Raw genomic sequence first — 16004 nt, forward strand, 5'->3', positions numbered from 1 at the left:
GAAGCACTTGCTGCAGAAGGTCAAGGACTGCAGCTTTCAATATGGATTGAAGCTCAACATTAAGAAAACAGAGATTCTCACCACTGGGCCAATTGGCAGCATCATGATAGATGATGAAGAGATTGAGACTGTAAACAGCTTCAGTTTGTTTGGCTCTACAATCAACACTCTTGGTACAAGCAGCCAGGAAATTAAAGGACAAATTGCATTGGGAAATTCTGCTGTCAGAGACCTCTCCAAAGTACTGATGAGCAACAATATCAGTCAGGAGATTAAGGTCCACCTGATACAGGCCATGGTCTTTCAGTTATTTGTTATGAATTAGAAAGCTGGACAATGACTAGAGATGATAGGAGAATTTATGCTTTTGAGCTGTAGTGCTAGAGAAGAATGTTGAATATAATATCACAGACTACTAGGAGAACAAACAAGTTCATCTTGAAGAGGATGAAGCCAGGCTGGTCCTTGGAGTTAAGGAATCTGAAGCTTCGTCTGACATAATTTGGACATCTTTCAAGGTGGGATTAGTCCTTGGAGGGGAACATCTTGCTTGGGAGGGTGGAGCGACAGCACAGGAGAGGAAGAACCTCAGTGAGGTGGATTGATAAGTGACTAGGGGTAACGGGGATAGGTGTGTCGGAAACAATAAGATTGGCACAGGATTGAACACAGTTTAGGGCTGTTGTGCATAGGGTCGCTATGAGTCGCAGGTTACTCAACGGCACATAACAACAACAACAACCACAATACTTTGTAAACGCCACGATTCAAAGGCATTTAGGAAGTGCTTGTTAGAAACAAGGATGGTGAAACCATCTCACTTACTTGGGACATATTCTCAGGTGGAGTCAATCTTTGGAGAGAGATGGCATACTGGGAAAGTTGGAGAGTTAGAGAAAGAGAAGGAGATTCTCAACAAGATGAATTGACACAATAACTACCAAAATGGGCTTGAGCATGAGATTGTGAGTATGATACAAAATAATGCAAAGCTTATATCTTTTGATTCAACAGCACCTAGAAACAATATGCTAACTATACATAATGTTGTTTTTAGGTGCTGCAGAGTCTAGTGCGATGACCCATAGCGATCCTATGAACAACATATTTGAACCATGTCCTACTTATGCCTTCCTCAAACTTCCTGACAAACTCATTGTGACTGTCACTGTGCCAATCCACCTGGCTGAGGGTCTCCCTCTCCTTCGCTGACCCTCTGCCTTTCTGAGTATCCTGTCTTTCGCTAAGGACTAGCTCCTTCTAACAACAAAGTATTATGAGTGAAGCTTTATCATCTTTGCCTTGAAAGAGTACCCTGGCTGCACTTTCTCCAAGACATATTTGTTCTTTTGGCAGTCTATGCAATGTTCAGTACTCTTCTCCATAACCACAATTCAAGGCTTCAATTATTTTTCTGTCTTCCTTTGATGCAGCTGGAATCTGGACTGTAGGTCTTTTTTGTTTGATTAATAGTCATTTATGGGCTGTTTGGACTTTCTAGTCAATTAACAATCAGCTGTGAGCTGTTTGGCCTTTTAAAATTTAATAACAGTCAGTTGTGGGCTTGGAGCTTCTTGTTTAAATCAATTAGGACCTGATGGATGGGTCTTTATGATTAAAAGTTTGTTGGGCCCTCTGGACTAGTGTGAAGTTTGATTTGCTATTAGAGATGCAGATTAAATCATCAGTTTATTGTGTTTTGGGAGAATATTGTTCTAATTGGTATAGCACTTGTCCATCAGTTTGCTGTATTGAGACAATTTGTGGGTGCTGTGATACTGGTAACTATACTATTGATGTGTTGAATACCCCAAGGGTTACCCATGGTGATCAGGTTTTGGTAGACCTTTCAGGTCAAGGCAGACTAGGAAGGAGGATTTGCCAACCACTTCTTAAATAACAGGCCTCTGAAAACCCTATGAACAGTAGAGAAAAGCAAAGAGTTGTAGTATTAGTGGTAGACTCTAGATTGAATGTCAGTAGAAATGAGGAAAAATAATGACACATATAAATATAAATGTTTAAAACATAATGGGACCCATTCATTAATAATAATAAATACAATTCACTAAATTTTAACCTTTTTTTTTTTACAGCATTTAGTTACAAATAAAAGGAAACTTGTCGACACAGTTAATTTTGATCCATAAGCTACCTTGTAAGACAGAGTTAAATGCCTTTTTAGGGTTTCCAAAACTGTAAATCTTTTTTTGTATTTTATTGTAGGGATTTTTTTTGGTTTTTTGTAAATATCTTTTTATAAATTATTATTTTAGTGAAAACTTATAAAGAAATTTCTTTTTAATTCATTGATATAAATTTTCTTTTTACTCCCAACAATTAAATTTGAAATGCATATCCTGTCTCCGATTATTGATTTTTATTACCATATACATAATGTCTAAATATCAATTTCTTACAGATTGATCTTCTCTTCACGTATTATAGTACAATGTTCCTTATCTATCCATTCTTTTCTTGATATCCCCACCCCACCCTGTAACTGTCCTATTTTTTAAATTTTTTTTATTCATTTTAATGAACATTTACAAATATTTTGGATTTTCATTCATTCATTGCTGCACTTTTTCCTCTACCCACCCTCCTCAGTTCATTCCTCTCTTTGATAAGCAAAAGATAAACTGCTTCGTTGGTATATAATCCCCCCGCCGCCACCCTCCCTATTTTTATAACAGTGATCTTATGAAGTATGTATCCTTTTGTGACAGATATTTCACTCAGCATAATATAACCAGATTCCTCTATTATATTTAGTGTTTTACAGATTCATTGTTTTTCAACACTGTGTAATATTTCATTATGTGAATGTACCAGACTTTCTCTATCCATGCATTTGTTGATGGGCACTTGGGCTGCTTCCATCTCCTTGCTATTCTGAATAACACTGAAATATACATGGGTGTCATACATCTGTTTGCATCACATCTTTTTGGAGTATATTCCCAGTAGTGGGATAGCTGGGTCAAATGAATTTCTCTTTTCAACATTTTAAGGAAGCACCAGACTCCCTCACATAGCAGCTCTATCATTTTACATTCTCACCACCATTGTAGGAGCTCTCTGATCACCCTGTACCCTCGCCAACATTTGTTGTTTGTGGTCCTGTTGAACTTTGCTCTTATTACTAGAAAAGAAAATATCTCATTGTTTTGATGTGCAGCTCTAAGGTGCACCTGATTCAAGCCATGGTCTTTTCAGTTACTTGCTTGGCATATGAAAGATGGTCAATGAATACAAATGACAGAAGAAGAGTGATGTCTTTGAATTGTTGCTTTGAAGATTACTGAAGATCTCATGGATTCTCAAAAGAACAAATATTATCTAGCTAGCTAGCTATATCTTTATATATCTATATCTATCTCTAACTCTCTATCTCCATATCTTGCAGAAAGTGCAGCTAGTGTTTTCTTTGGAAGCAAAGATGATGGAGCTTCATCTCACATGCTGTGAGCATGTTGCTAGGAGAGGTCATTTCTTGAAGAGGGACATCATATTTGGAAAGGTGGAGGGATAGCAAAGGAGAGGAAGACCCTCAACCAGGTGGGTTGACCCTGCAGCAATGGCTTCAATGTGTCAGAGATTGTGAGAACGGTACAGGTTAGGGCAGAGTTCAAATCCGTTGTTCATTTAGTCACTATGAGTCTACTTGACTCGATGGCATCTGACAAAAACAACAATAGCTACTGATTTTTACCATTTTTCATATTTTTTGACAATTTTACTTTCTTCTTTTGAAGTGACTATTCCTTTCTTCTGCCTTTTTTGTGATTGGGTCATTTGTTTTTATTTTTATTGAAATGTTGGAGTATTCCATAAATTTTATATATGTGTTCCTTATCAGATATGTCATTGCCAAAATATTTTTCCCTATCTGTGGCCTTTTTTACTCTGTTGTGGAAGATTTTTTGGTGCCCACAGGATTTGATTCTTAGAAGGTCCCATGTATCTGTTTTAGCCTCTCCCGGTTGTTTACTGGGTTTTGGTTTGTTGTTTGTTTTTTGGTTAAACTTCAAAGTTTATTCACACCACAGATTAGAGCTTCTAGATTTATTCCTATATTTTGTCTAATGATCTTAAAAAAATTTGTTTTAGCCCTAATTCCCTTGTCTTCCTTCAGTTGAGTTTATTGTATCATGTGAGGTGGAAATCTTGCTTCAATTTTGAGCAGATAGATGAACAATTTTCCAGCACCATGTGTTAAAAGGACAGCCATTTAATTGATCTTGCCTCTTTGCAAAAGATCAGCCAGTTAAACATAGGTAGGTACATGGATCTCTCTGTCTTTGATTCTATTTCATTGATATGTTGCTGTACCACTAACCTGCTGTCTTACTTATTATAGACCAATTGGCAGCGTCAGGATGGATGATGAAGAGATTGAGATTGCTCACAGCTTCAGTTTGCTCGGCTCCACAGTCAACACTCTTGGCACCAGCAGTCAGGAAATCAAAAAGCGTATCGCGATGGGAAAGTCTGCTGTTAGGGACCTCTCTAAAGTACTCAGGAGACTAAGGTGAGCCTGATACAGGCCATGGTATTTGCAATCGCTTGTTATGCATCAGAGAGTTGGACAATGACTAGCGAGGACAGAAGGAGAGTGGATGCTTTTGAGCTATGGTGCTGGAGAAGAGTACTGAATGTACCATGGACTGCCAGGAAAACAAACAGATTCATCCTGGAGAGGATTAAACCAAGCTACTCCTTGGAGGCAAGAATTCTGGGGCTTCGTCTGACATACTTTGGTCACCTTGCCAGGAGGGACGGGTCCTTGGAGAGGGACATCATGCTTGGGAGGGTGGAGAGACAGCGAAAGAGGGGAAGACCCTCTATGAGATGGATTGATTCGGTGACTGGGGTAATCGGGATGGGTGTGTAAGAGACAGTGCGGTTGGCGCAGGATAGAGCAGGGTTTAGGGCTGTTGTGCATAGGGTCGCTATGAGTTGCAAACGACTCGACGGCACATAACAACAACAACAAGTAGGTTTTGAGGTCAAGGAGTGTTATATCTCCTATTGTCAATTTCTTTTTCAGTAGGGCTTTAGTTGGAATCTCTTTCCTTTACAGATAAAATTGAAAATTGGTTTGTTTGGGGTTTTTTTCCCCTATTCCTTAAAGATTGATATCAGTATCTATGTTGGGATTGCACTGCACTGTATATCTTGAGGGAAGAAATTGCTTTACTTTTCTCTTTTGGAACAGCTCATGAGTTCGAACTGTCAAGTTAACAATTAAATGCCTTGACCATAACTCCACCAGAGCCCCAAGAAACAGCATAGCATGGATTAAACGTTGGGCCCAATGGTTTGATTTCCGTTTTGGCCCTATATTTTAACTGTGTGACCTGGGGCTAATAACTTAATACCCCTCTAACTTAGTATTCTTACTGGTACAGTAGAAACAATAATACCAGTAACTTATTGGATTGTTGAAAGTTTTAAATGATTAGATAATTATAACACTCTGAGAATAACATACTTAGCACATAATAAGAAAAGTATATTAAATAAATTTAAATCTATATTTAAAAATTATTGTTAGGTGCTTGAGTTGGCTCCTACAACAACAAAACCACAAGTATCTGCTCAATTCTGCATTTTCTTACAATCTCTGTTGTGCTTAAACCAATTATTTCACTCCATTGGTTCTCAGTGTAGCAGATTTATCTTTGGGATGGTCTCTAATTGGTGTGGTAAGCATTCAAGATTGTACTTTGATTCACATTGATTTTTTTAAAAGAATATTTTTTTTCAATATCAACTTGAACTTGCATGTGTTATTGATGGTCTGTTTCAAAGTGGATTCCTGGCTTGATTCTGACTTTAATTTTTTTATTATTTTATTTTACCTTGATAAAAATTTTAAATTTCTTCATCTTTGGCTTCAGTTATTAATGAGTAAATTTGGTTATATTATATGTATGGTATCTTATCACTGACAACATTGCACTAACTTTTAGGTCTTGGAATGTTCATTTTGATAATAAATGTCACTTTCCTTGTTAATTTGTAATTTTCAAATTATGATTATCTGATTCAAAATAGACCATATGACTATATTATTCAGAGTGTTGAATACAAAATTATTTTAGTTTAGTAATGGTGCAGGAGAGGATGACCCTGGTGAAACGGATTGACATAGTAACTGGAGTAATGAGACTAGATGTGTTGGAGACAGTGAGATTGACTTAAAATAAGGTAGATTCGGAGCTATTGTTATTGGGATATTTATGAGTTGTAGTTGACTTAACAGTGTATTTAGCAACAACAATAACAAGCCACCAGAGCTCCCTAAGTGTGCAGTGTTGTTGTTGTTAGGTGCCATCAAGTAAAAAACGACTCAATGTGACTCCATGAACAAAAGTTCTGAACCCTGTTCTGTCTTTTGTCATCCTCATACTGACACACAAGAGCCTATGGCTTTTGTAGTCATGGTAACAATCCACCTGATTGAGGGTCTTCTTCTCCACCGACCCTCCACCCTTCCCAACATCATATCCTTCTCCAAGGAATAGCACCTCCTAGCAATATGCCCAAAGTATGTGATACAAAGACTCATCATTTTTGCCTGAAAAGATCACTCTGGCTGCACTCTCCCCAAGACATACCTGTTCTCTTGGCTGTCTATGGGATGTTCAGCACTTTTATCCAATACCAAAGTTCAAAAGTGTAAATTCTTTTTTCTATCATCTTTATTCATTGTCCAACTGTCAGATGTATAGCAAGTAATCAGAAAGACTATGACCTGAATCAGACACAATGTAATCCTCAAAATGACTTCATTACTCCTCAATAATTTGGAAAGGTCCATAACTGCAGATTTTCCCAGGGCAATGTGTATTCTTATTTCCTGACTGCTGGATCCAAGGGTGTTAACAGATGAAGCTGTGGATAGTTTCAGCCTCCTCTCCTTCCATCATGATGCTGCCTATCAGTCCAGTGGTATGAATCTTTATTTTATTGGCATTGAGATGCAATCCATAACAAATACTTCTTCAATAAGTGCTTCAAGTCCTCTTTACGTTCAGCAAGCAAGGTGGTGTCATCTGCATAAAACAAGTTGTTGATGAGTCTCCCTCCATTTCTGATGCCACAGTCCTCCTCATAGAGTCCAGCTTCTTGGAGCATTTTTTCAGCATACAGACTGAGTCAGCCGTAGGCTGGAATTCTCTTGTTTATGCAATTGAGACCTGGTAGGTAAGCCTTTGTATTTAAAAGTTGGTTGAGTCCTGCTTGAGGGTGAGTCTCCAGCTTGGAGTTGTTAGATTCTGAATGGTAGGTGCTTTTTATTTCCTTGAAAGCTGTGTATAAACTGCTTTAGCATTATTTATTTTGTTAATCATCACGTGTAAGCTGACTGATTTTGTTAACAATCAACCATGAGCTGGACGCCTATTGTTTATGCAATCAGGACTTGGTGGGCAGTCAGGGCCTGCTGTTAATTGTGTCTGGAGAGAACAGTGTTCTAAGTGGTACAGCACTTGTCTGTCAGTTTGCTGTACTGAGAAAACGGGTTGCTGTGATACCGAAATTTGTGCACTCAGGAACATAAATTATTTTTCATTTTAACAGCGGGTGTGTCAAATACCATTAGGGTTACTCATGGTGGATAAGTTTTGCTGGAGCTCCCTGATTAAGAAAGAGTAGGAAGCAGGATGGGCCATCTATTTCTTAAATAACAGGCCTTTGAAAACCCTATGAAATATTATTATGAAAATGTTCCAAATGTTGCTATTATTGCCAAAAGGTGACACAAAGACATATAGTGAGCACATGCTATTGGAAAAATGGCACCCATAGGTGCCATAGGTTGCTATAAAGATCCCATTTCTAATGACTCTAATATCTTGAAACTCAGTGAAGTGAAGCTTGATTAACCAATATATTTGTGTTGGAATTTATTATGAACTGTGGATGTCTTTACAAAACTTATCATTTTTTATTCTGAATAGATAGTGTAACAAGCACATTAAGAAATGTTCAAAATCCCTAGCTCTAAGGGAGATGCAAATTAAAACAACTATGAGATATCATCTCACCCCAGTCAGAATAGCAAAATTTAACAGAACAGCAAGCAACAAATGCTGGAGAGGTTGTGGAGAAACTGGAACCCTTATTCACTGGTGGTGGGAGTGTAAAATGGTGCAACCACTGTGGAAGGCAATATGGTGCTTTCTGAAAAATTTGCAAATAGAGATACTATCTGACCCAGCAATTCCACTACTGGGAATGTACCCCATAGAGACCATAACTGCCATCCAAGCAGATATATGCACATCCACATATATTGTGGCTTTGTTCACAATAGCAAGGAGCTGGAAACAACCCAGGTGCCCATCAACAAATGAATGGATAGAGAAGCTGTGGTATATTCAATACTATGCTGCATTGAAAAACAAGGAACTCATGCAATATTATTCAAAATGGGTGACCCTGGAGAACATTATGCTGAGTGAAGTGCCTCAGCACAAAAGGACAAATACTGCATGGTGCCACTGTTGTAAAACAGGACTGACCTTGGGGTGAGGGGTGGAGACCGAGAAAGATGGGTTCAATAATATATACTTCTTTGAAACAGATGAGGGATAAAACTGTTTAAAAGGGATATGTAATTGGGTATTTTTGTCATGACAGGGGTCTAGAGTGAAGGCTACATGGTGCAGGGTGAAGGCTGGGGGAGGGTTTGTAAAAGAATGAAAGAATTTTTCTTTTACTTTTCCAAGAGGGTAGTGTACTAGGGGGGAAGTTGGGAGGGGATAAAAGTGCAACAATGAATAAATGGAAATCCAAAGTCTCTGTAAATGTTCATTAAGGTTATTTAAAAAAATAAAAAAGAAAAAATAATCTATTCTGCACTGGCATCTACATTCTGTTCTTTGATTTTTCTGGTCACCTCAGTGGGGGAAATTGTTCTACCACTCATATGATGAATGACTTTTTCAGCTAGAAAAAGACTTTTCATCAAGATGAGTGTGAAGAGCTGAAAATTTTTCAAAATTTTGATCATTCACTGGGTCAAATGCTTTTTGAAATAAGTATCATTCTTCTTGAAAACTAACAGCATACAAAATAATGATTGATATCTATTGAAAATGTCCTGTTCTCAGTGTTAAGCACATTACATCTTTATTTAACCATTCATAGAAACTCTAATGTAGATAATTTTTAAGACATTTATTATGTAGATAGACAATCTGAATTTAGAGTGTTACTGCTGTTGATGTTGTTAGGTGGCATCCAGTAGAGTATGACGAATAGAGACCTTATGAACAACAGATCTGAACCCTGTCCTGTTTGTGCCATCCTCACAATCTTTTACACACTCAAGCCTGGTGCTGCAGTCACTGTGTCAACCCATCTGATGGATGATATTCCTTTCTTTCTCTTTCCCTCCACCTTCCCAAGCATGATGTCTCTTTCTAAGGAATAACCTCTCTTAGCAACCTGTCCAAAGAATGTGAGACAAAGCTTCCTCATCATCGCCTCCAAGGAGCACTCTGGCTGCACCTTCTCTAAAACATGGCTGTTTGTTCTTTTCCATGGGATATGCAGTATGCTTCTCTATCACCACAATTCAAAGGCACCAACTCTCCTTAGGTGCCATCAAACTGGCTATGAATCCTAGTGACCCTGTAAACAATGGACAGGAACCCTGCCCTATCTTGTGTTATTCTCATCACCTCTGACATGCATGAGCTCATTGTTAAAGTCATGATGCCAATCTATCTCACTGAGGGTTTCCCCTTGTTTGCTTAGTACCACTACCTATCCAAGCATGACGTTTTCTCCAAGGATTGGCACCTCTAAACATCATGCCCTAAGTTTCTGAGAGGAAGCCTCACCATCTTTGTCTCTACAGAGCACCTTGGTTGTACCTTCTCAGAAAATATTCTTTTGCCCATCCATGAAGTATTCAGTACTCTTTTCTAACACCACACTCAGGAACATCAATTATTTTTCTGTCATCCTTAGTCATTGTCCAGTTTTCAGATGTATAACAAGTAACTGTAAAGACCATGTCATGGATCAGGTGCACCTTCATCTTTACACTAATACAGTTCCTCTTCGGCACATGAGAGGGGCTCTTGACAACAGATATTCTCAAAGCAACATGTTTTGGTTTGGATTTTTGTTGTTGTTGTTGTTGTGTTTTTTTCTGACTTCTAGTACCAAGGAAGTTGATTGTGGATTCAAGCAAGATGCAGGTGTTGACAAGGTCTCACTTTTCTCCATTTACCATAATGTTGTCTGTTTGCCTAGTGCTGAGGATTTTTCTTTTCTTGATGTTGAGATGTAAACCCAAAATAAAGGCTGTAGTCTTTGTTCCTCTATATCTAACTTTAATTTAATTCCTCCTAACTTTCAACAAGCAAAGTTGTGTTATCTGTATAATATAGGTTATTATCCTTCAGCAAATACAAACTTTAGAGTGAGAATATTAATTTCTCAAGAGAGGTGAAGAATAAACAGCTTACAAAATCAGACTTGTTAAATTTCTAATATTGAGGTTAATAAAACTAAAACATAACAAAACTACTATTCTTCAAAGTAATTTTTAAAATTATTTTTAATAGTGTATTTGTTTTCAGAATGCAATGCCATTTTGAAAATGTTTGGTAATTATTATTAACTCATAAAATGAAAAAAAAATACTGTTTGTCACAAAATATGATTTTTAATTTAATGAAAGATTCTATTTATTAATACTGTAACAACACTGGAAACTGGTTTCCTTTTAGTTATTCTAATTTCAGAAAAGAATAAAGGTGTTAAGACCTCTAAAAATAAAGTACAATAACACATACCAGTTTTCTGTTTATTTGTTCTCAGTCATAAAATATTTCTTTAGATTATCCATAAAACACTGTGTCTGATAGTATTATGCTCATGGATTTTTAAGACACTAATAAGTTTATAGCAAGCTTAGTGGTACTTTAAAGACTCACTAAGAATGAATTAAATGCGTTACTGCATTTGTCATAGGTGCTAAGAAAGAAAGTCAACAATGAATGAAATTAAAATACTTTCTTTTGAAATAGTTCAAGCATTTAAGAGCCTATGGAGTGCAGTGCTAGTCATGCATAGGGTTACTATGAGCAACAACTTACTGGATAACTGTTTAATTTTTCTGATATTATGGATCTTGTAATGGGCTTGGTTCTTAGGTTGTAGGACAGATGACATTAAAGAAAATATTTTCTAAAACATATTTTTAAAACTTTATAAATAATTTTATTTTTATAGAACTCATTAAGAGTGCTAAAGGATACCTTAAATTTTTTATCTATATATGTACCCAAAGTATTGGAGAAAATAGGACAAATTTGATTTGTTAGTGAGCTTATAATCTAAAAAAGAGGCCAATACTCCCTGATAGAGAAAGAATATTTTATTTACACACAATACAGAGAGATAATCTTATCAACATTTTCCTATCTCTATTATTCTCCACTCCCTTTTTAATCTATTTTCTAAACTTAAGTCTAGCTAGGATGATCAATATGAACTTAATTCTCAAATATATTTTGGACTCTGTCCAAAATTTTAAAAAATGTGTCAAAGATAGTACATTTAGATTTAACAGTAATAAATTAACTCTTAGCCAATTTTGCAAATTTTAACTTCATAATGGAATTTTTTGCATCTTGTTTTGTCAAACAAAGCATATCAAGACATTAAGCGTATAATCAATTCTCCCCAGTTTACAAAAAAATCAAAGAAGAGAATATAGGTGCCACTGCTGAACAGATTTTTTTTTTTATTGTACTGTGTATTCAGAATAAAAAATCAGCATGAAGAGCTGAAAATTTTTCAAATTTTTATCATTCAATTGGTATGCTAGACAAATCATTAGAGAAGTTGGATTGTATGCAGAAGAGTGTGACATCAGGATTGGAGGAAGATTCATCTAAAATCTGCATTACACAGACTGTCCTTCTCCAGTCACATATATTTATTCTTTTGGTAGTCCATGGGAGTCTCACTTCTCTTCTCTGAAACCACAGCACAAAGAAATCACATCTTCTGTCATCCTTAGTTATTGTCCAGCACTCTGATGCATAGCAAAGAATTTTGGGGGGAAAAATCTATATAGCCTGAAACAGGCTTACCTTAGTCCTCAAATGGACATCATTGCTCCTCATAATTTGGAGACATCTCTGACTGTAGACTTCCCAATGCACTATATCTCATGATCCCATGAATGCTGATACCAAGTATACAACAAAAATTCTCACCACTAAATTGAGAGGTCACATTATGATAGATGGAGACAAGATTGAAATGGTCAATGACTTCATCTTACTTGGAGTCTATGTTGCTGGTGTTAGGTGTCGTCAAGTCTAGCACAACTCATAGAAACCTTATGAATAAAACATCTGACCCTTTTTCTGGCCTGTGCTATCCTCAGATTTCCTGACACACAGAGCTCATTGTGGCAATCACCATGTCAGTCCAACTAGCTGAGGATTTCCCTCACCTTTGCTAACCCTCCAGTTTTCCCAACATCATGTTTCTCTCCAGAGAACAGTCCCTCCTAGCAACATGTCCAAAATATGTGAAGCTAAGCCTCATAATTCTTGCCTCCAAAGGCCACTCCACATGCACCAACTCCAAGACATATCTGTTCATTCTTTTGGCCATCTATAGGATGTTTAGGGCTCTTCTCCAACACCACAGCTCAAAGGCGTCCATTCTTTTTCTGTCATCCCTACGCATCGTCCAGGTCTAGGATGCATAGCTAGTAATTGGAAAGACTATGGCCTGAGTCAGGCTCACCTTATTCCTCAAAATGACATCACTACTCCTCAATAATTTGGCAAGGTCCCCAACTGCAGACTTTCCTTGTGCAATGTGTCTCCTTATTTCCTGACTGCTGGTATCAAGGGTGTTAATTGTCAATCCAAGCAAGATGAAACTGTTGACAGTTTCAATCTTCTCTCCATCCATTACGACACAGGCTACTGGTCCAGTGGTAAGAATCTTTGTTTTCCGGATAGTGAGACACAATCCATACTGAAGGCTGCATTCTTAGATCTTCTGCAACAAGTACTTCTGGTCCTCTTCCCTTTCAGCAAGTAAGTTTGTTTCATGTGCATAACATAGGTTACTGATGAGTTTCCCTCCAATCCTGATGCCATGCTCCTCTTCATAGAGTCTAATATCTCAGATAGTTTACTCAGCATATAGAGATATAGGGGCCTATATAGAAAAGCAAAATCAGTCCAATGTTTAAGAAGCCTATCAACAGAAGATTTTTTTAGCTTCTCTGTTTTCCTATTTATGCATTCTTAGAAGATGGTGACTGCTTGCTGGATTCTGGCTTACAACCAGAAGTTCTATCACGAAGTTGGATTTCTGCCCCAATTTTTCAGATATCTTAGAACAGAAGAATTGAATATTTTATGCTTGTCATAAATTTACATTAGCAATTCAAATATTTAGCAGCCAGGAAATAGGTGGGGGAAGCACTGGTTTCAGTAATTCAATGGAACGTTTTCATCTCCCACTGCACAATGCAGTATTAAATAGGGGAGGTTGAAGAGGAAATAGTACATTTAAAAAGTATTTAATAGCACCCACAATTAGTCCAAAACATTCTCTATTTTGTATATTTTGCAGCCCATTTTCCTAGAAATGTTAAAATATAAGGAAAATGATATAACTTTAACATGTCATTTTCTTAGATCTGTTCTAAGCAGTTAAACACAAATTGCATAACATAAGTTCTCAATGTATATTAAAATAAAGGTAAAAATAACAGTTCAAAATGAATACAAATGAAAAGTGAAAGTATACTTCAAATTCTAAAATAGACAAATAAGAATATGTTGTTGCTATCGCATATTAAGTTGGAGCTAACCTATAACTTACCTTTTTTTTGAAGGGGGGGAGTGTTTCCAGGAGCAGTAAATTGCATGAAAGAAGATTGCCCATCTTTCTCCTGTGGAGCAGCTGCTGAGTTTGAACTCTATATAGTCTGCATTACACAGGCTATACAAACTGGCTTGCAAAAAGTGAAGAAGACTTGAAGCAACAAAGAATGTAGCTGTCAATAAGGATAACATCTCAATATTGAGAAAACAAAAGTTCTTACCCAGTAGGCCAATAGATAGTGTTATGCTTGATGGAAAAAGGACTGTAGTTGTTAATGATGTTTGTTTTACTTGAATCCACTAACAATGATGACTGTAGCAGCAGTCATGAAACAAAAGATGTTGCATTGGGCAAATGTGCTGTCAACAATCTCTCGAAGTGTTGAAGAGCAATAATATCAGCTTAAAGACTAACATGTGCTTGATGAAATTTGCACAATGAAATTTGAAGAATTTGTAATTTTCAACCCCTTCCTATACATCTGAAAGTCAGACAGCATATAAGAAAGATCAAAGTTGTTGTCTTTAAACAGAAGTTTTGATCAAAAGTAGTGAATGAATTGCCAAAAGAACAAACAGATCTGTCATTGAGGAAGAGCAACTGAAGTGTTCCTCAGAGGCGAGGGTGGTGAAACTGTCTCCTATAATTTGGGTTTATTATCAGGAGAGGCCAGTTCTTGGAAAAAGATATCATACTTGGAAAAAATAAAATGACAGCAAAGGAGAAAGACACTCAGTGAGATGAATTGCCACAGTAACATGTACTGACATGGTTAATGTCATGAAGACAGCACAAGATAGGGCAGGATTCTCATCTGTTGTTCATAGGATTGCTAGGTTTCGGTGTTGTTTCTAGGTGTCATTGAGACAACTACTACTCATGGTGATCCCACAAACTATCAATCTGAACCTTGTCCTTTCCTGTGCCACCCTGACACACTTGCACCTTTGCCGCTGTCATCAAGTCAGTCCATCTTGTTGAGGGTCACCCTCTCCTGCGCTGACCTTCCACATTTTCTGGCACGCTGTCCCTTTACAATGAATAGCCTGTCCTAGCAACATGCCCAAAGTATGAAGTTTTGGCATACATGACTACAGTAAATAAATCAATATGTCCTATTTCAATAGATTGTATTAATCCAATAGCAAAACCAAAAGCTTCTATAATTAAATAGGCATTAAAGAAACTCAAATCAGTCTTTTGAGTTGTTTTGTTGTGTTTTTGTATTTTTAAGTGCAGGCAAAGACATACTTGTTTAATTGACCAGAAATAAGAATAACTTTTCTTTTATTATGAAATATATAACAATTGAATAAACTATTATTTCATTCAAACTACTGTTGAGACCTTTTTATCTCAAAAGGTAAAGGTAAGCTCTATTTCTTTATGGGAGGAGGACACTACCCATCTTTCTCTTTCAAAATACTTGGTGGCTCAACATGTAGCTATAAGACAAGATGTACTTCCAATTTTATTAAAAAATAATGAAAGTTCACACTTTCCTTTTACTTCTATAAAAAGAGAAGTGATAATTATATTTGCTCCAGAGATGGCTGATGCTTATAAATTCATACAATGGCTTTGAAAATTTACCTTCAGCATAAGTGAACACTTATTTATTGAAATGCTAGGCATGCTTAAGTTATTTGGAATAGGAAGAAACAAGAAGTAAAATTTAGTTAGAAAACATAGTGGTTATTTACTATGAAATATGTTAAAATAAAAATTAAAATAGTTTCTGAAATACATTGTAGGGGAGTAATAATATGAGATGAATGAGAAAAACACAATGTAGATAAACAAAAAATAATGTATATTTTTTGTTTGCAAACCAACACAAATTTTAAAAAATCATTTAAAAAATAGGATATCTCTAGGAAAGTTAAATGTTGAAAATATGTCAAGATGTTTACATTCTTTGATCATGTATGATAAAACTCCACCGCCAAGGCATAGCCTTCCAGAAGATGATCATATCTTTCTTCTGCCCAGTAACTGATGGGTTCCAGTCACGATGCTTTCTGTTAGACTTGAGTACTTTTACCACTTTTCAATCTTCTCTCCTTTTTGCTTATCTAAGGAAAGAGTTATGATGGATTAAATTTTTAATT

This window comes from Elephantulus edwardii, unplaced genomic scaffold (assembly GCF_000299155.1).
Source record: "Elephantulus edwardii isolate Elephantulus edwardi_28Jun2011 unplaced genomic scaffold, EleEdw1.0 scaffold00158, whole genome shotgun sequence".
Lineage (NCBI taxonomy): Eukaryota > Metazoa > Chordata > Mammalia > Macroscelidea > Macroscelididae > Elephantulus > Elephantulus edwardii.